The sequence below is a fragment of the Kogia breviceps genome, chromosome 3 (genome assembly GCF_026419965.1).
Source record: "Kogia breviceps isolate mKogBre1 chromosome 3, mKogBre1 haplotype 1, whole genome shotgun sequence".
Classification (NCBI taxonomy): Eukaryota; Metazoa; Chordata; class Mammalia; order Artiodactyla; family Physeteridae; genus Kogia; species Kogia breviceps.
In genome coordinates, this window is record NC_081312.1 from 64,973,650 (window position 1) to 64,995,032 (window position 21,383).

Sequence of the window (21,383 nt, forward strand, 5' to 3'; positions counted from 1 at the left end):
GTGGTGCAGTGGTTGAGAGTCTGCCTGCTGATGCAGGGGACACGGGTTCGTGCCCCGGTCTGGGAAGATCCCACATGCCGGGGAGCGGCTGGCCTGTGAGCCATGCCGCTGAGCCTGCGCGTCCAGAGCCTGTGCTCCGCACCGGGAGAGGCCACAACAGTGAGAGGCCCATGTACTGCAAAAAAAAAAAAAAAAAAAAAAAGAATGAAATAATGCCATTTGCAGCAACATGGATGGACCTAGAGATTATCATATTAAGTGAAGTAAGCCAGACTGAGAGAGACAACTATCATATGACATTACTTATATGTGGAATCTAAAAAAGAAATAAGATACAGGGACTTCCCTGGTGGCACAGTGGATAATAATCTGCCTGCCAATGCAGCGGACATGGGTTCGATCCCTGGTCTGGGAATATCTCACATGCTGTGGAGCAACTAAGCCCGTGCACCACAACTACTGAAACCCACGCGCCTAGAGCCTGTGCTCCTCAACAAGAGAAGCCACTGCAATGAGAAGCCTGTGCACCACAATGAAGAGTATCCCCCACTCGCCACAAGTAGAGAAAGCCCGTGCACAGCACCGAAGACCCAAGGCAGCCAAAAATAAATAAATAAAACGATACAAATAAACTTCTTTACAAAACAGAAACAGACTCACAGACATAGAAAACAAACTTATGGCTACCAAAGGGGAAAGGTTGGGGGGAGGGATAGATTAGGAGGTTGGGATTAACATATACATACTACTATTGGGTTGGCCAAAACGTTCATTTAGGGTTTTCTGTAAGATGTTACAGAAAACCCCGAACGAACATTTTGGCCAAACCAATATGCATAAAATAGATAATCAACAAGAACCTATTGTATAGCACAGAGAACTATACTTAATATTTTGTAATAACCTATAAGGGAAAAGAATCTGAAAAATAATATATATTTTGAATCATTGTGGTGTACACTTGAAACTAACACGATATTGTAAATCAGCTATACTTCAATTAAAAGAAAAGTTTAATGAAGTCTCCAAAAGGAAGGTTAGCGGGCTGATAGAAAGGATGGTTGCTTGCTGGATAGCCACAAAAACGGGTGTCAGGAAACAGACCAAAATGATGCTCCAAAACAGAAGCACTATCAACCCCTATAGGGAGCTTATTTGTTCTTCTTGCCTTTTTTTGGTTCTGGCTTTTGTGTCCTTCCTTTCCATTTTATTATTCTTACAGTACAACATTCCTTGAACGGCAAGTAAAGAGAGATTTGAAAAGGATAAATGACTTGCTTGATGTCCCTGAGATAGTAAGTGGTACAGTCAGGTCCTGAATTTGTATCTTTTGATTTCAATTCCGTCCTCTTGTCTTTCCCATGAGTTGATGCAGTGCGAAGTGGAGAGTGATAAATGTCAAGAAAGGTACCAAAAACTGGTATGGTTGTTCTGAAGGGGAATATTTCTACAGGTTTGGAGAAGTTTATAAGTCCATGGGATTGACAACAAATAGGTTTTCCTAACTGAAGGAAGAATGCATCTCTTCTCTCTTGTAAGCCAACCTACCTACCATCACAAAATGGTCTATTGTTGCCAGGAAGGTTGCCATGGTGAACTGGGGAGTGGTTTCTTCAATATTTTCTCCCTGGCTGAGACCTTCTCAGGATCTCAGGTCTATGTTTAGACTATGCCCCTCTCCTCAAAAGACCTATCCTGTCATTCGAATGCACCAGACCTTCATTTTCTTGCCTTTTAAAAAAGTATTTTCTGGAGGGAAACTATGTATTTATTGAAGAAAATTTGGATAATACATAACCCCCCCCCCACACACACAAAAAACCCCACTCAGAGCTCTACTGTTAACATTTTGGTGATTTTATTTTTTATATGTATGTGTGGGTGTGTATAGTTTTTGAAAATTGAAATTATATGATATAAATATGATATGAGATAAATTGAGATTATATAAGTATGATATATGGTATACATTGTGATTATATGGCATAAATTCTTTGCTCACATGATATAATCTTATGGGCATCCTTTCATGACATGAAACTGTTGGTGCTTGAATTCTTAATTTAATTCAATAAGCATTAATTGTGCACCTATTTTGGGCTCTCTGCTGTGGATCAGAAATCTTCCCTGTCCTCAAGGAGCCACATCCTCCTCCACTTTTGGTCTATATGGGGAGGAGGAAAGGAAAGAAGCCAGGAATCTAAGAATCAAGATAGCAACCTTGTGCACCAGGACTTCAAACTGATAGCATCTTTAAAGCTATCAAGGAATTCAAAATCTTCCTTTCATAGTTTTTGAAAGCAGAGACACATTACTTAGTTTTTGCATGGAACCACATCTAAAGCAACACAGTTCTGCAGATATGCCACTGAAAATACATTTTTTTAAAAGAATTCATTATTTGCCAGGGTCTCTCTAAGAGCCTAAACAAGATCCAGTTCATAAGCCACATGGATGTAACTTAATTATCACCTCTTTCCAGTCTTCCAGCCTCTGGAGGTTGCTCCGGACCATCTCTTACACCAACCCCACATCTATCTCCATTCTCTTCCCTCCCCTCTCTCCTTCCTTTTATTATGGGGATCACTTAGCCCCTTTTCTAGAAAGTAAGAATGCTTCCTCTTTAAGAGGAGGGAGGAAGGGAAAACCTGTAGGAATTCAGGATTCTTCTTAAATCTCAGGGGAGCACTGAGTACTTGATCTTTAGAGCCCTTCCAGTATCTTGCCTCTCAGTCCCCTGAAGTTACTGGCACGGGGCACCTGGGAGAAGCTGGGGGAACGCCTGCTAAATGGAATCCACCCTGAGGAATCCAGCCAGACACAAAGCAGAGTCAGGGTCACGAAGGCATGTTTCACACACAGGTCCCTGTTCAGGCTGGCAGGAGGGGTAGAAGGACACGGCAGTGATTGTCCCTGAGTTGTCCTTGATACCTTTCCACACTATCCCCCTCCCCTCCCCAGTGATGGCCTCCAAAGAAGGACTGGTGTGACATTCCCCTGTCAAAGCATGAAAACTCTGTCATCTTGGGTAACCGGTCCCAGGATTATAAACTGGCAGGAGGCAGGGGTCAAGGTAAGATTAGGACTTAAGCTCTTGTCCTCTCAGGCTAGTAGCTTGACCATGAGAAGCTGCTTCCTTTGGCCCTTTTAGCTCAGGGAAGTCAGATGTATGAAAGCGTTTCAGAGAAACTTAGATTTCTGCTGTCACTTTGCCAGAAAATTGACTTATTGTTTTGGCTCTGTCAGGACCTTGTTTGTTTCTCTCTTTGGTGGTTTCCTTGGCCTCCCTTCTGATTTTCTAGGTAAATCGTGGTCTTGCTGCAGTTTATCCCGTTTCAGCTGTGGCTGGCGTGCATGCTCTATGGAGTGGAGCCTGGCACATCCTGCTGCACGCTTGGGTGGGGAGACCCCTGCAGAGGGCAGCGGTGTCGATCCCGGGACCTCACGGCGAGTGAGTCCTCGAGGGCTCTGCCAGGCTGCATGAGGGAAGGTGCATTAAGTCCCCAGCAGTTGTTGGAAGAATGCAGGTTGCATTCTGGATTTAGACCATAGAACTCTTTGCAGACTGTTCTACCATCTTGAAAGTCAGAAAAGAACCAGAATCAAATATGAGAAGCAAAATGACCAGAAGTCCGGGGATCTGGAATATTAATTTGTTCATCCCTAAATTCTTTCAAGAGACCTTAAGCGTTCAGGCTCCAGAGTTAAGTAGACCTACATTTGAAACCTGTTCTGCCACTAGGTAGCTGCCTGTACTTGGGCAAATGACTTTACCTCTCAGAGCCCCAGGTTCTTTATGTGTAAAGTTGGGAAAATAACAGCAACCTTCTTGGAAGATTGTTATGAGGATTAAGTGAAAATAAAAGAACGCATGTAGAGCACTAGTCCAGTGTCTGCTATGTGGTCTCAATGTGGGCTAGTACTATTTTTCTTGTAAACACAATCCCAGAAGCCTGTGATGGTGGTAATAAGGGTAAATTGACACAGATCCTTCCCTGAGGTAGCTTATGATGGGCAGTCATGACACAGGACGTGACAGGAGCCAGGAGGGAAGAACAGGGCGAAAGGGGCATGTAACAAATGGCATCAAAGGTTCAAGAGGGGAATCGATGGAGCCAGTTGTTCAAACATGGTGAGGCTCAAAAATGAAAGCTGAATACAGCTGAGGAGCAGTGCTTTCTTGCAGAGCCTGAGCACAGTCGGCAAAGGTGGAAAATAGGAGCAAAGGGATAAATTAAAAACAAAATAGGTGAGCAGACTTGTTATCCGGCTGAGGGGAGGTAAACAGACTGGGATAAATAAATAAGCAAGCAACACAGTGATGAAGACGACCCCACCGGCCAAAAACAGAGAGGCAGCCGGAGCCGAGGCTAGAAGCCGGCTTGAGATTTGAGGTTACCAAAAGAAAATGTATGCAGACGTTCGCAGATTTTTCTGATACTTTGTTTCCCTCCCACAACATTCAGAAATCCACCCTGGATTTATTCTCAGAAAGGATGCCAGAGAGCTCTCTTCTGCCTCTTGCCGCCCCCTGGGAGATTTCACAGTCAAGTCCTTGGGATGGGATGAAGGGTTCAGAGGGTGATCAGCACAAGGTGCCGAATTCCAGGGACCCCGACTGCAGCACCCGCCGGCTGTGCGAACTCTGTCTAGACATGGAAATTGTCCTCCTCATCTCCTAATCTCGCTTTCTTTACATTCTCTGACAATGTGCCATCTCTGTAAACATTCTCACCACAAGAACGGAGCTGGAAACACATGTGCAATCAGCAGCCGCAGCAGCTACAAAGAGAGTTATGAAATCTGCTCAAAATAGCCTGCTTGCCCCATAGGCATGCAAAGCAGCCAAACAGCCAGGGTGAACGAACGTATTGGGCTGCAGATTTCACTCTGCATTTCAAGAGGCTTCCAGTGACCTCCCACGCTTAGGCACAGAGGCACTCACTGCTAATCAGAAACACCCAGGTGAGACCTGGGGCTGTGGACAAAGCCCTCTGGGCAGCTGTGAGTTCCTGAGGCTAAGCCCTCCTATCCTACCTACCCTGAAATTCCTCAGCCTTGGAGACATTTATTTGGGTTAAAACTTTGAGGTTAGGGACTTCCCTGGTGGCGCAGTGGTTGAGAATCCGCCTGCCAATGCAGGGGACACGTGTTTGATGCCTGGTTTGGGAAGATCCCACATGCCATGGAGCAACCAAGTCCGTGCACCACAACTACTGAGTCTGTGAGCCTCAACTACTAAAGCCCTCACACCTAGACGCTGTGCCCTGCAACAATAGAAGCCACCACAATGAGAAGCCCGTGCACCGCAATGAAGAGTAGACCCCACTCGCTGCAACTAGAGAAAGCCCGTGCACAGCAACGAAGGCTCAACGCAGCCAAAAATAAATAAATAAACAAAAAAATTGAGGTTACATAACATTACCTGAGACAAGAAGATAAAAATCGGATTCCCACCCTTAGAATCAACTTAATGCATCAGCCGTCTAGTCCCCTAGCCGGGGTGGGATGGTATTTTTGTACATTGTGTGAGTGGGAGTGGACAGGCCATTTGGCTGGGGGCTCAGAGTGTCAGGGAAGAGCAGCCTGCAGGTGCAGGCCCACTGTCTGCAGGGTTCTGGGTGAGAGGTGAGCCTTGCTGTGATCTGGGTGGTGCAGTCATCGTCTGTCTGCCTTCACCTCCAGCCTCAACTACTTGTGTGACCTTGGCCCAGTCACTTCAGACCTCTTGCTTCAGCCTTCTTTGCCAAAGTGGGAAGCTGCTCTTTCCCCTGGATTTCACTTAGAAAGGGGAAAGGAGTCAGATGGCTGTCCCTCCCCAGGTGTCCTGGGAGTTGGATCTCAGGCTACTCAAAGAATGATCACATGACTGAATGCAATTGCAGAGGTCCTGGTGATAGTTTTGTTAAGACTGCTCTTTGTGGCTGAAGAGACAAGGTGAGTCATCCCTGTTCTGGTGGGAAAGACCACTGGGCTAGAAGTCAGGCAACCCAGGCTCTGAGCCAGCGCTGTCAGGTTGCTTTTGTGGGTTTCTTAACCTCTCGTGATCTCCTTCAGTTGAGCCAGACCAAGGCCTGTAGCCCAAGATAGGACACTGGCCAACTGCAGGGGCCAGGCTGAGACAATGGAATGTGCTGGGGGCCACGTGGAGGGTGTGACCAAGACACAAAGAGGCCAGCTTTCTCTTCCATGGGAGCCCCAAGTGAACCCTCCTTCCCCTCTCCTGCCTCCTATCCACACCCATGGCTTGCCTTCCCTTTTATGCACAGCCAGACTGGGTTTCTGTTTTGTCAAATTGACTCCCAGGTGTCTGCTGGGAGGAGAACACCCCTGGGAGTAGCATGAACTCATCTTTGGTTTTGGGGTGGAACCTGAGTTCCTTCTGCAGGTACATCATGGCTTGGCTTAGACCATCCCTTCCCTAAAGTGCTGTACCTCACACCCTTTGATGGGATGCACACAACCTTGCATGCCCAGGTGTGGACTGGATCATCCCAGGTGAAGCATTTGAGGCACTTGACCCTATTCATAGATAAACCAGGGGACCCATTGGCCTGTGCCTTGTAGTTGAGCCCATGCTTGTTTCTGAGGAGCCTCTCTGAACTTGATGACATTCACTCTTTCCTTTGTGGCCATTTTAGGGCAAAGGGAAAATAAGGTCTGGTCCTTCAATATTTGAGTCATGTCTTAAAATCAGAGCTGTCCCCTCTCTCCGGTCCTGCTCTGAGAGCTGTGGTTCTTGCCTAGGGGTGGCCCTGGGCTCGTGCCCACCCTATCCTGCATGCTGACATATTCCTTAGCATCCTGTATACTTTGGAAGCCTGGGATGGGAACACCCTAACCCCTGCCCCTGCATCATGCTGGTACTTCAGGAAACCCGTGCAAGACATGACCTGCCATTGTGGCTTCTTCCAATGGGCTTTGACAATAAGGAAAGGTGTCTATTTGTATAGGGATATTGCTGAAAAGAGTGTCTGAAGTTCATATTTCCAGAAAGCTTGAAGGTTTTGACCTCCTCAGATGCTTTCTTCATGTTTCACACTGGGCAGCTTAGGCATGTAGAGCTGCTTCCCCCAACCTGGCTGTGAAGACTGGGCAGCTGCTCAGGCTGAAAATAGTAGCTGCTTCGAGTTTTAATCGCAGCACGAGAAGGGACTCACGTACACACACCCTGATGTGCAAATGTGGGCTCAGAGGCAGTTCCGGGCAGCAGGGCTGAGTTTGCAAGTGACTGTGAGGTAGAGCTGGATGTAAGCTCTGATATGGGGCTGTCACTTCCTTCCTGCAAACAGAGGGTGAAAGGAGCCACCTGAGCCTCAGTGATCAAGCGTCTCTGTGCTTGCAGCCTGGGACCAGCTTTAGGAGGAAGAGGAAAAAGCGTGTATTATTTTTGTTTTCAGCAAAACCCTCAATGTCCTCCCTTTAGCTCCAAATGCTAATCTTTAAACTGTTTCAATCATTACAGGAAAAGAAAACCCTGAAGGCAGTCTGTTAACTAGGTTGGTGATGTTGACATGGAAAGATGTGGGCTCTCCTCTCTGCCCATGGTGCCCATGGCCCCTCACTCCCAATTTTCCTCTCACTTCTTGGCTGCTGTTTCTCAGGGCCCCATCCTCTGCTCAGCCTGGGCATTAACCAGTGGCTGTTAAAACATAGGACAACATATCTTCAGATATCTAAACTATGTATAGAGTGTTCCAAACAGTATCTATAGTCTCTCTCTCCTCTCTCTCTCCTTCTCCCCTCCTATTTTCTTTCCTTGAGAAAATATCCTCTACTAGAAAGGTCACTGTGCAATGCTCTAAGAAGATTATTGTTGATCTCTTTTCATTTTTCCCCATCATGTCTCTCAGCCAGGAGGCTTAGTGGACCAGTAGGAAGTGCTCAGACCTTGGAGAGAGATGGGCTTAGCTTTCTCTGAATCCCAGGCATGCTATTTGCAACTGTAGAACCTTAGATAATTTGCCTTCAATAATTTTCTGGCCCCTAGAAACTGAGAATAATACCTACTTTGCAGGGTTTCTATGAGGGTTCAGTGGGACAGTCTATTCAAAACCCCAGGAAGCTATTAGCACCCAGTGAATGGTGATTGAGTTCATTGAGTATCACATAGTGTTTTCGGGACTCCTGATGAAAAGCAAACACTGTGGAGGTGCAGAGGAAGGACTGGCCCAGGCACAGCACACACCAGCAGCACATTGTGCCCCACCAGTTTGACCTTGGGTCACTAGCAAAGTGTCCCCGAATCAAGGTGCATGGGGGAGGGAGCTGGATGTGGTGCCGTTCCCTTCTTAGGCCAGTTTAAATCTGCTCCCAGAGAGAATTGGGACTGCTGGAGTCCACAGTTAGAGTGGAAGTTCCTGAAACAATTTCTTTAATGTTTCTGCCAAATGTTGTAAATAAAATAAATTTAACAAACTATTCAAAAGACATGACAAGCTCATTGTCCACTCTGTCTTCAGGGAGGATCAGCCAAATGTACAAAAAGAAGCAGATGGAGTCTCGTGGAAGAGAGAGACTGACCAGGAGCCTGGAGACCCAGGTTTAAGCCTTAGCAGATGGCCTTGGGTAGGTCATTTTCTTTCTCTGCACTTTAGTTCCCTTATCTGTAAGGTAAGGATTTTGATGAGAATGCTATTTCTATAGGCCACATCTGTCTCACAATGTTGTAATAAAAATCAACTGAATCGAATAAACAACCTAACCTTGCACCTAAAGCAAGTAGAGAAAGAAGAACAAAAACCCCCAAATTTAGCAGAAGGAAAGAAATCATAAAGATCAGATCAGAAATAAATGAAAAAGAAATGAAGGAAACGATAGCGAAGATCAGTAAAACTAAAAGCTGGTTCTTTGAAAAGATAAACAAAATTGATAAACCATTAGCCAGACTCATCAAGTGAAAAAAGGGAGAAGACTCAAATCAATAGAATTAGAAATGAAAAAGGAGAAGTAACAACGGGCACTGCAGAAATACAAAAGATTATGAGAGATTACTACAAGCAACTGTGTGCCAATAAAATGGACAACCTGGAAGAAATGGACAAATTCTTAGAAATGCACAAGCTGCCGAGACTGAACCAGGAAGAAATAGAAAATATGAACAGACCAGTCACAAGCACTGAAATTGAAACTGTGGTTAAAAATCTTCCAACAAACAAAAGTCCAGGACCAGATGGCTTCACAGGCGAATTCTATCAAACATTTAGAGAAGAGCTAACACCTATCCTTCTCAAACTCTTCCAAAAGATAGCAGAGGGAGGAACACTCCCAAACTCATTCTATGAGGCCACCATCACCCTGATACCCAAACCAGACAAAGACGTCACAAAGAAAGAAAACTACAGGCCAATATCACTGATGAACATGGATGCAAAAATCCTCAACAAAATACTAGCAAACAGAATCCAACAGCACATTAAAAGGATCATACATCATGATCAAGTGAGGTTTATTCCAGGAATGCAAGGATTCTTCAATATATGCAAATCAATCAATGTAATACACCCTATCAACAAAGTGAAGGAGAAAAACCATATGATCATCTCAATAGATGCAGAGAAAGCTTTTGACAAAAATCAACACCCATTTATGATAAAAACCCTGCAGAAAGTAGGCATAGAGGGAACTTTCCTCAACATAATAAAGGCCATATATGACAAACCCACAGCCTACATTGTCTTCAGTGGTGAAAAACTGAAACCATTTCCTCTAAGATCAGGAACAAGACAAGGTTGCCCACTCTCACCACTCTTATTCAACATAGTTTTGGAAGTTCTAGCCACAGCAGTCAGAGAAGAAAAAGAAATAAAAAGAATCCAAATTGGAAAAGAAGTACAGCTGTCACTGTTTGCAGATGACATGATACTATATAGAGAGAATCCTAAAGATGCTACCAGAAAACTCCTAGAGCTAATCAATGAATTGGTAAAGTTGCAGGATACAAAATTAATGCACAGAAATCTCTGGCATTCTTATATACTAATGATGAAAAATCTGAGAGTGAAATTAAGAAAACACTCCCATTTACCACTGCAATAAAAAGAATAAAATATCTAGGAATAAACCTACCTAAGGAGACAAAAGACTTGTATACAGAAAACTATAAGACACTGATGAAAGAAATTAAAGATGATACAAATAGATGGAGAGATATACCATGTTCTTGGATTGGAAGAATCAACATTGTGAAAATGATTCTACTACCCAAAGCAATCTACAGATTCAGTGCAATCCCTATCAAATTACCACTGGCATTTTTTACAGAACTAGAACAAAGAATTTCACAATTTGTATGGAAACACAAAAGACCCTGAATAGCCAAAGCAATCTTGAGAACGAAAAATGGGGCTGGAAGAATCAGGCCCCCTGACTTCAGACTATACTACAAGGCCACAGTAATCAAGACAGTATGGTACTGGCACAAAGCCAGAAATATAGATCAATGGAACAGGAGAGAAAGTCCAGAGATAAACTCACACACATATAGTCACCTTATCTTTGATAAAGGAGGCAAGAATATACAGTGGAGAAAAGACAGCCTCTTCAATAAGTGGTGCTGGGAAAACTGGACAGCCTCATGTAAAAGTATGAAATTAGAACACTCCCTAACACCATACACAAAAATAAACTTAAATGGGTTAAAGACATAAATGTAAGGCCAGACACTATCAAACTCTTAGAGGAAAACATAGGCAGAACACTCTATGACATACATCACAGCAAGATCCTTTTTGACCCACCTCCTAGAGAAATGGAAATAAAAACAAAAATAAACAAATGGGACCTAATGAAACTTAAAAGCGTTTGCACAGCAAAGGATACCATAAACAAGACCAAAAGACAACCCTCAGAATGGGAGAAAATATTTGCAAATGAAGCAACTGACAAAGGATTAATCTCCAATATTTATAAGCAATTCATGAAGCTCAATAACAAAAATACAACCCAATCCAAAAATGGGCAGAAGAACTAAATAGACATTTCTCCAAAGAAGATATACAGATTGCCAACAAACACATGAAAGAATGCTCAACATCATTAATCGTTAGAGAAATGCAAATGAAAACTACTATGAGATATCATCTCAGACCAGTCAGAATGGCCATCATCAAAAAAATCTAGAAACAATAAATGCTGGAAAGGGTGTGGAGAAAAGGGAACCCTCTTGCACTGTTGGTGGGAATGTAAATTGATACAGCCACTATGGAGAACAGTATGGAGGTTCCTTAAAAAACTACAAATATGGCTTCCCTGGTGGTGCAGTGGTTGAGAGTCCCCCTGCTGATGCAGGGGACACGGGTTCGTGCCCTGGTCCGGGAGGATCCCACAAGCCGCGGAGCGGCTGGGCCCGTGAGCCATCACCACTGAGCCTGTGTGTCCGGAGCCTGTGCTCCGCAACGGGAGAGGCCACAATGGTGAGAGACCCACATACCATAAAACAAACAAACAAACAAAAAACCAAAAAACTACAAATAGAAATACCATATGACCTAGCAATCTCAGTACTGGGCATATACCCTGAGAAAACCATAATTCAAAAAGAATCATGTACCAAAATGTTCATTGCAGCTCTATTTACCATAGCCAGGACATGGAAGCAACCTAAGTGTCCATCAACAGATGAATGATAAAGAAGATGTGGCACATATATACAATGGAATATTACTCAGCCATAAAAAGAAATGAAATTGAGGTATATGTAGTGAGGTGGATGGACCTGGAGTCTGTCATACAGAGTGAAGTAAGTCAGAAGGAGAAAAACAAATAATGTATGCTAACACATATATATGGAATCTAAGAAAAAAAAATGTCACGAAGAGACTAGGGGTAGGACGGGAATAAAACACAGACCTACTAGAGCATGGACTTGAGGATATGGGAAGGGGGAAGGGTAAGCTGTGACGAAGTGAGACAGTGGCATGGACATATATACACTACCAAACGTGGGGTGGATAGCTATTGGGAAGCAGCTGCATAGCACAAGGAGGTCAGCTAGGTGGTTTGTGACCACCTAGAGTGGTGGGATAGGTTGGGTGGGAGGGAGGGAGATGCAAGAGGGAAGAGATGTGGGAACATATGTATACGTATAACTGATTCACTTTGTTGTAAAGCAGAAACTAACACACCATTGTAAAGCAATTATACTCCAATAAAGATGTTTAAAAAAATCAACTGAAATCATGCAGTTTAAAGTCTTCTGCAAAGTGTAAGCATGAGGCATGGTTGTCTTACTTTGAGGAAGGTCTTGAATCCGTTCAAATAGCCTTTTTTGGATTAATAGTTTTCTGGTGTTGATTTATGTGCTATCCAAGGCTTGGAGGTGGGCCTAGGAAGCAGGCTTTTCAAGGGGCAGAAGATTAAGGCTGTCAGGACCAACTACTACATTAGGGGTAAGCTCAAGCTTCCTCTGGGCCTTTATAACTGAAATCCTTCCTGCTTTTGTCCTCTTCCCCCTCAAGCTTGCTCAAGTCTCTGAATTCCGTATGAGCACAGCCTCTCCTCTCTGCTACCTTTCCTGCTCCTCTTCTTTTCCTCTTGAACAAGGCACTGTGGCAGACACTCAGTGCTCACTATATGTCCTTTGTCTTGTCTCGTTAGGTTGAGGCCAATGCCCCGTGAGCAGAAGTGACACGGGTGGCTTCCACATTGAGGTAATAAAGAGCCAGGATCTGATGGTAGGAATATAAATTGGTGTCGTTACTCTGGGAAACAGTATGGAAACTCTTTAAGAAATGAAAAATAGAACTACCATATGATCCAGCAATCCCACTGCTGGGTATATATCTGAAGGAAATGAAATCAGTATCTCAAAGAGATACCTGCCCTCCCATGTTCATTGCAGCATTACTCACAGTAACCAAGACATGGAAACAACTTAAGTGTTCATCAACAGACGAATGGATAAAGATGTGGTCTATATCTATATCTATAGTTACACAAAACGTAATTATGTAAGACGATAGATGTATTAATTAACCTGATTGTGGTAATCATTTCACATACAATTTTATCTGTCAATTATAACAATAAAACTGGAGGAAAAAAAGAGCTAGGGTCTCCCTTCCATCATTCTCTACTTCCTCTGCCTTGTGTGGAGGGAGGGCACAGCTATAAGACAGGGGTTTGACTTGCACTGGGCTTTATGTAACTGAGACATCCCTTTATTGTGTTGACCCCTGGGACGCGGGGGTTTAGTCTGGGATGGCGGCATGGTTTGGCCCATTCTAACTAATATGGGGAACATGCTCGCTGGTTCACTCTCTCACCACTCACCTGTTCCTCAATCCCGAGTAATCTTGTGTCCACTCTCACTGCTCAGCTCCTCTCAGAATTTACCAATGACCTCATCCATAATCACCTATCTACTGCTGAGTTGCCTCATGTGCTTGAAACTGTTCTTCCTCACTTAAATCTTCACATCATTATTTTAAATTTAAAAAGTAATACATTCTTATTTTAAGGAAATCTCCCCTTACCTTCCTTAATTTCCTGTTTTCTGTTCTGCTTGCTTTTTCTCTTACTCTTCTAAAGGCAGATGTCCCCCCTCCACCCCCAAATCTACCTCTGGCCCTCTTCTCCTCGCCACCCCCCATTCCACCCCTACACCTCCCCCATAGCCTTGATATTCTCATCCACACTCTAGCTATTTGCATGAGATTGTGTTTCTAACCGTCAGCTCCAGGCCAATGTTTCCAGCCTCTCTTGACATCTGCCTGGGGCTTCAGCCAACTTCAGAAAATGAAAAATGTCATTCCCTGCTGACATTTTAAACTCAGAGTTTTAAAAATTAATAATAATTGCTGCTATTTACTGAGCTATCACCATTACTAAGCACTGGGCTAAGTCCTTCCTATGTGTTATCCTGTTTCATGCCCACGTGCTGATGAGTTAGGGTCAGTGCTATTACTACATTGAAATTTCATGAGGTTAAGTAACCTGGCCAAGGTTAAGTAACCTTGCCAAGGTTATACTGCTGGAAAGTGGCAGATCTAGGACTCAAACTCAGAGCTGGGTGACACCAGAGCTCTTAACTTGTGCACTGCTTGTAGCCGATACTTTCTGCGTTGACCATCGCTCTTAATTGTAAGCAACAGAAGCTGGCTGTGATGGAATTGAACAGGAAAAAGTTTATTAAAATATTGGATGGTTCACAGAATGATTGTGAGGATGGAACACCAGGCTCAAAGCAAACAGGCAGGATGCTCTAGTTCCCCTCTGAACTAATGGTTTTGGTGAGATGATGCCTTTACCCTAGCCAAAGAGAAAGCTGCCTGTCCCTTGCTTCCTGCACCACCAGCTCTCTATTCCAAGCCCATGTGGCTCTTTCTGATCATGTATCCAGTTCCCAGGCTCCAGAAGCAAGGGGAGGTTGGGAAGCCAGCATCCAGCATATCTGTACCCTATGATGGGAAGCTGTCCTCATTCCCACCCAAAACTCACAAAGTGGCAATTCTCCAGACTTGGAAAGGGAATTCAATGCTGACACCATAGCACCTCACCATTCTATTTCCTTACTGCCCTCATTTTACTTTCAAACATTTGAGCAAGTTGAATTTATTTGAGTTTATTTTCGTTTTTATTTTTTTGAGCAAGTTGAATTTTAACTGGATTATTTTCAAAAGTTTTGAAATATTTGGTTCTCCCTTTGGCCCTTTTTTCTCTTTAGAAATTCCTTTCAAAGCAGTGACATATTAATTCCTGGCCTCTATAAACAGGGTGTATGGTAGGTAGAATAATGGCCTTTCAAAGATGTCTACATCCTAATCGTTGGAATCTGGGAATTACCTTACATGGCCAAAGGGACTTTGTAAATGTGATCAACTTAAGTGTCTTAAGATGGGAGAGTGTCCTGGATTATCTGGATGGGCCTGATATATCACGAGGTTCTTAGAAGGGAAGGAGGGAGGCAGGTAAGTGGAAGTCAGAGACATGTGATGACTGAAGCAGAGGTTGGAGTGATGCTATTGCTGGCTGGGGCCATGAGCCGAGGGATGTGGGTGGCCTCTAGAGCTAGAAAAGACCAGGAAACGGGTTCTTCCCTAGAGCCTCCAGAAGCAATGCAAGCCCAGCTGACCCCTTGCGTTTCACCCAGTAAAACCCATTTGGACTTCTGACCTGCAGAACTGTGAGATAATAAATTTGTGTTGTTTTAAAGCCACTAAATTTGTAGTAACTTGTTACAGTAACATTAAGAAACTTATACAGGGTGCAAATTACAATGCTTATAAGGTCCAGAATGTACCACAAATGAGTAAAGTGGGCTGTATGTAAAAATGCAAAAACATTTTAATGAAATGTGTGGTCCTTTCAGCCTATCTTTCATTTTTCCCATTTTGATAGAGAGAGGCATGCAAAAATGTGTAATTTTCCTCCTCATTTTATCTGTAAGAAAAACAGGAGTAGAAGCATGGTGATAAATGGCAACTTACACGTAACTTTACGGCAGGTGGAAAGGGGAGGGAAAGATGGAAAGGGAATGACTGGTGAACTGGACAGTGAATGAGCTGCTGAATGTGGATCTGCTGAAGCCAATTGTTACCTCGTAGAATTTGGATCTGATGTTTCCAGCATTTCTAATTTAACTCGGATACAGTTTTTTGGGTTGTCTTACAAAAAACAGTTTAAACAAACTCTATCTTAAGGCAGCGGCTTGCTGTCCTCAACAATCGCATTTCTCACCTGTTCTTGTCACCACCTTAGATATGTTTTCCAATGTATGTTTTTCTTTCCTTTGGTTTTGCAATCTTTTGTGCATGGAGTGGCAAATGTTCTGTACTTGTGTCCACCCTTGTTCTACTCCCACCCGACACACATGGTTGCATCAGGAGAATGATGAGATTTCATCTGCTCTGTCTCTCTCTCTCTCTTTTTTTTTTTTACATCTTTATTGGAGTATAATTGCTTTACAATAGTGTGTTAGTTTCTGCTTTACAAAGTGAATCAGTTATACATATACACATGTTCCCATATCTCTTCCCTCTTGCGTCTCCCTCCCTCCCACCCTCCCTATCCCACCCCTTTAGGTGGTCACAAACCACCAGCTGATCTCCCTGTGCGATGCGACTGCTTCCCACTAGCTATCTATTCTACATTTGGTAGTGTATATATGTCCATGCCACTCTCTCACTTTGTCCCAGCTTACCCTTCCCCCTTCCCATATCCTCAAGTCCATGGTCTAGTAGGTCTGTGTTTTATTCCCATCCTACCCCTAGTCTCTTTGTGACATTTTTTTTCTTAGATTCCATATATATGTGTTAGCATACGTTATTTGTTTTTCTCCTTCTGACTTACTTCACTCTGTATGACAGACTTCAGGTCCATCCACCTCACTACATATGCCTCAATTTTGTTTCTTTTTATGGCTGAGTAATATTCCATTGTATATATGTGCCACATCTTCTTTATCCATTCACCTGTTGATGGACACTTAGGTTGCTTCCATATCCTGGCTATTGTAAATAGAGCTGCAATGAACATTTTGGTACATGACTCTTTTTGAATTATGGTTTTCTCAGGGTATATGCCCAGTAGTGGGATTGCTGGGTCGTATGGTAGTTCTATTTGTAGTTTTTTAAGGAAGTTCCATACTGTTCTCCATAGTGGCTGTATCAATTTACATTCCCAGCAACAGTGCAAGAGGGTTCCCTTTTCTCCACACCCTCTCCAGCATTTATTGTTTCTAGATTTTTTGATGATGGCCATGCAATTTACAAAGCAAAAGCTGGAAGTCTTTGAAAAGTCAGGTTTTCCAAAGTGATGTACTGCCAAAGACATTCTCCTCACAAGGACAATATTCAAGGAGCTCTACAAGCACTCGATCCATTAGTCAAACAAATATTTACTGAGCATCTCAGAGGAAGAGACTGTGGTGGGTGCTGGGAGGACTGCACACGATAGAAGACAGCAGCTCCGTGAGAACGTGCCCCTCCTACTGAGGGGACCGCACGTCTTAGGCAGCGACTGTCTGACCTGATACTTCTTGGGGGCCTGAGACACAATGTGAATCTCCATGTCAGCAAGGTATTTGTCCAGACAGCTGAGCAAATCTGGTGTTTACATCTCTTTTGCATTCTTCTGGTTTGTGTTTACCCTGCAGGACCGGTAAACACTACGTGCAGGACTCTGAGGGACTGGAGCGAACTCCAGTTGTGGCCAAATCCCCACCTGCACCTGTGCACTGGCATCAACTCGACAGGTGAGCCCACCCTCTCTGTGGTTATGTGGACTGACCAGGTGGGTGCTATACTTTTCATGGTGCCTTAGGTTCCCAAACTGGTGAAACTGTGCTGAGTGTAACAGCATTGGACGGTGTCTGTATTTTCATTTCCAGTCTGTTCTGCTCAGTTCCCATGGTGCCTGGATCCATGCTACATGCATATGGACCTGAGGTTAATGTTAGAGGAAAATAATAATTGTTATTATAGGGAATATGCATTGAGTACTTTGTGTCAGGCACTACGTCAAGTTATTTATATTGATTCTCTCATTTTATTTTCACAACTGCTTATGATAGTTATTATTTTTATCCCCCATTTTACAAACAAGAAAAATGAGCTTCAAGTCACACTTCTGCTTAGTATCAGAGTCAAGATTTGAACCCAGGGCTTCCCTGGTGGCTCAGTGGTTGAGAATCCGCCTGCCGATGCAGGGGATGCGGGTTCGTGCCCCGGTCCGGGAAGATCCCACATGCCGCAGAGCAGCTGGGCCTGTGAGCCATGGCCGCTGAGCCTGTGCGTCCGGAGCCTGTGCTCTGCAACGGGAGAGGCCACAATAGTGAGAGGCCCGTGTATCACAAAAAAAAAAAAAAAAAAAAAAAAAAGATTTGAGGGCTTCCCTGGTGGCGCAGTGGTTGCGAGTCCGCCTGCCGATGCAGAGGATGCGGGTTCGTGCCCCGGTCCGGGAAGATCCCACATGCCGCGGAGCGGCTGGGCCCGTGAGCCATGGCCGCTGAGCCTGAGCGTTCGGAGCCTGTGTCCCACAACGGGAGAGGCCACAACAGTAAGAGGCCCGCGTACCGCAAAAAAAAAAAAAAAAAAGAAAGAAAAAAAAAAAAAAAAAAAAAAAAAAAAGATTTGAACCCAGGAATCCATTCATCTTGTACATACCATCTGGGTGAAAACTCTGTTTAATTAAAGCTTATGGCACTAGATTTCAGGGAATCCTAATATGGTTTTTGAAAATAAGCATGCCTTAATTTGTTCAATCAATATGGCCCTGAAAAATTGAATAGAAAAAGTACATATAAGCATCCTCAGAGCATGGGACATGTCTTTGTAACATCTGCAGTATTTAGCACTGTGCCTTGCACAGATAAGACCTGAAATGAACATTTGTTAAATGAATAGGTGAATGAATGAAACAGTTGTAGAAGTCAATTTACTGTAGTAAACGTACTTGATAAGACCAGTGTGTTGTTTTTTTTTTTTTTTGCGGTACGCAGGCCTCTCACTGTTGTGGCCTCTCCCGTTGTGGAGCACAGGCTCCAGACGCACAGGCCCAGCGGCCATGGCTCACAGGCCCAGCCGCTCTGTGGCACATGGGATCTTCCCGGATTGGGGCACAAACCCGTGCCCCCTGCATCGGCAGGCAGACTCTCAACCACTGTGCCACCAGGGAAGCCCAAGACCAGTGATTGAAGTGACCTGCAGAGTTACTGAACAGAGTATCTAGGTTGATCAGGTTTATTAAAGTTTCTAAACCCACTATAAATAGACAATAATTTATAGAAATAAGACTGGTGGGATGTTTCAAAAATGGACTTTCACTTTCTTCTTGTACTCTTCTGTATTGTTAAGTTTTAGAAACTGGGGATACATTGGTCTTAGTCTGGGTCCCACTTGAAGAAGAGCCTCATGAAGAAGGACTTTGTGTAGTTTATATAGAACATGATCCCAGGCAGAGGGGTGAGGGAGCAAGGAGTTGGAGAGGGGGAGGGGGAAAGCCCACATTTGGGTGTTTAAGGGCTGTGGGGAGGTTCTCGCTATGGGGACTTGCTTGAAGGCCAGGAGATGGGAACAGTAATCTCCTAGCTCCCAGTCCTTGTTGACAGGAACTTCCCCACCTTTCCAGACTCTACTTTCAAGGGCCCAATGAACCTCTGCAGATCAGAAAAGGCCCCAAGCCTGAAGGCAGAAAGAGGTGTGGCCCACACTTGAGGTGGGGCCCTGTGAGCACCAGGTGAGTCTGAGCTTCCAGAACTGCCCACCACAGCTGAGCTAAGATCGGAGGTGGGGGACATAAAATGGGAGGCATATGCTATGGTATGATTTTCAAACACTAATAAAACCATTAAAAAAGATAAACAACAGAAGACATTTTCATGAAGCAAAAAATTGTTCTCTGATTTGAGTTCACAAATCTGGACTTTCACAGATGAGGTTATCTTCAATGAGATCCTGATGTGCTTGGTGTTGTAGACCAGGTTCTTGGGAAGCAGACTCAAAGGCAGAGCTATGGTGCTGGAAGTGTACTTGGGAACCAGTCTGAGATCCACACCTGCAGGGGAGGTAGGACTGGGCACAGAGAGGAGCTGAGCTGTGATGCAGCCACAGGAAGCCTTGAGCCAATTCCATACGGAGCTCTGAAGCTGGCATGGCATTGCAGAGTTGTCCTGAGTTGGTCTCAGAGGGCGGGACTTTATACATGACCATCCTGTAGTCACTGGATGCCGGATGCACAGGGAGGGGACACACCCTTGAGTGAGGCAGCTGAAGGCAACTCCAGGAGAGGGCTTGGAGCTGAGGCTGGCCAACCATGGTAATAGGGATCTGGGCGGCGCCACATAGTGAATGCTGCATGAGGCTGTTAGCAAACTTGCCTTTGAACATCTGGACCCAATAGATACCATTGAAAAATTCAAACCCAGGGAAAAAAAAAAAGGAAAACTAAATTCAGCAACAACTCTCCCCCCTCGCTGTGGCAGGCCAAACTGAAATGATACGAGAAACAGGACAAGTCTATTTTCTCATACGTCAAATGAAGACTTTGGACTAGACCAGGAATTACAAACTGGTGGCCCACATGTCAAATCTGACTGAAAAGTCTGTTTTATTTGCATGGCTAGTTTTTCAAATCCAGATTTCTGGCTTCTCTTGAAAATTTGGAGGACCTGGCACATTTGGGCCCATACTCTTCATGGCAAGTTCCAGCTAGAGTGGAGTAGCAGGTGCCCCCTTTAACCTCTGTCCCCTCCAGCCTACTTCAGCCATTTATGTCACCACCTGAGCTCTGTCACCATTTGAGTTTGTGAACTCCGATCTCTGAGGTTCTGCCCAGCTCTGATGAGCTGTGATTCTGTGTGAATCATCTTGCATACTGCTGAAATGGGTAGTTGAATTCCTAATAACATCATGACAAGTAGAAAGCTTTGACTTCCCAGTCAAATATGCATCTCTCCCTGGAGATTCTCTTTGGGCAAGTGAGGTCATTTCTTTGTAGTCTAGCTTTCTGGCTTTGTAAATGAAGATCGCAGTGACCCTGATCTTGAACATGGGCATGAAGCAAAATGCTTTTGATCGTTGTAGTAGGGTCTGTGTGGGATTTTCTAGCCACTGGAATATGTTTTAATGCTTAGTGATTCCCAAATCTGGCTGAAATCTCAGAATTAACTGGGCTGTTATTAAAACACGAATTCTCAGGTTCTTCCAGGCCCCTCTGATTCAGTAGATCTGGGTTCAGTAGATGGGTGCCAAGAATCTTTATTTTTAATTGGTTTCTCACGTGATCTTGGTGTGCAACCAGATTTAGGAAGCGTATTGGTTCCTCCTAATTCCTCCTTGTATTTTGTGCCTAGCTCATGCATTGTAAACTTTTGAGCTCCAGATGCACAGGGATCCTTTCTTAGTCATCTATAATTTTATCCATCTTCATCCTTAGTGCTAACACCTGGCACAGTGCCCTGCAAACCCTGTGTGCTCAATGAATGTCTAGTAAATGAAGGATTGAATGAATAAGCGAACATTTCTGAATAGCATTTTTAGGAGGTAAAGAGCACATACCTCCAAAGTCATATATTGAAGATCATTCGATTTAGAGAATTTATTTTATAAATATGGTGCCAGGCCAGAGAGGGTAAGAGTCCTAGCTTTATCTTGGGAGGGTTTTGCCTTGGGGATGTTAAGAAATAAATGATTCCTTCTAAAGAGAACTTATGCTTTTCATCAAAAGATAGATGATTCACCCACCCAATGCAGTATATGTGTTATTTGTACAATATTTCAAAAACAGAAAATTGACTCAGTAGAAAAGGAAACTTTCTAAATTATGATGAAGTTTTGCCTTGAAATATAAACCTTGAAAGAATAAGACCAGGAAGTTCTTTCATACTAGGAGATAGATGCAGTGATCCAAATTTAATTTATTGCGCTATGGTTTATTTATCAGGT

The 21,383-nt window shown here is 43.9% G+C and overlaps 1 long non-coding RNA gene across 1 annotated transcript in view; it reads left to right on the forward strand.

The window, feature by feature from the left end:
• The window catches only part of LOC136793797 (uncharacterized), a 182,175-nt gene that overhangs the window by 42,120 nt on the left and 118,672 nt on the right, over positions 1 to 21,383 (forward strand). Inside the window, exon 2 of the long non-coding RNA XR_010839579.1 lies at positions 17,096 to 17,194. This is a non-coding gene — a long non-coding RNA (uncharacterized lncRNA). The remainder of the gene's footprint in view (positions 1 to 17,095; positions 17,195 to 21,383) is intronic.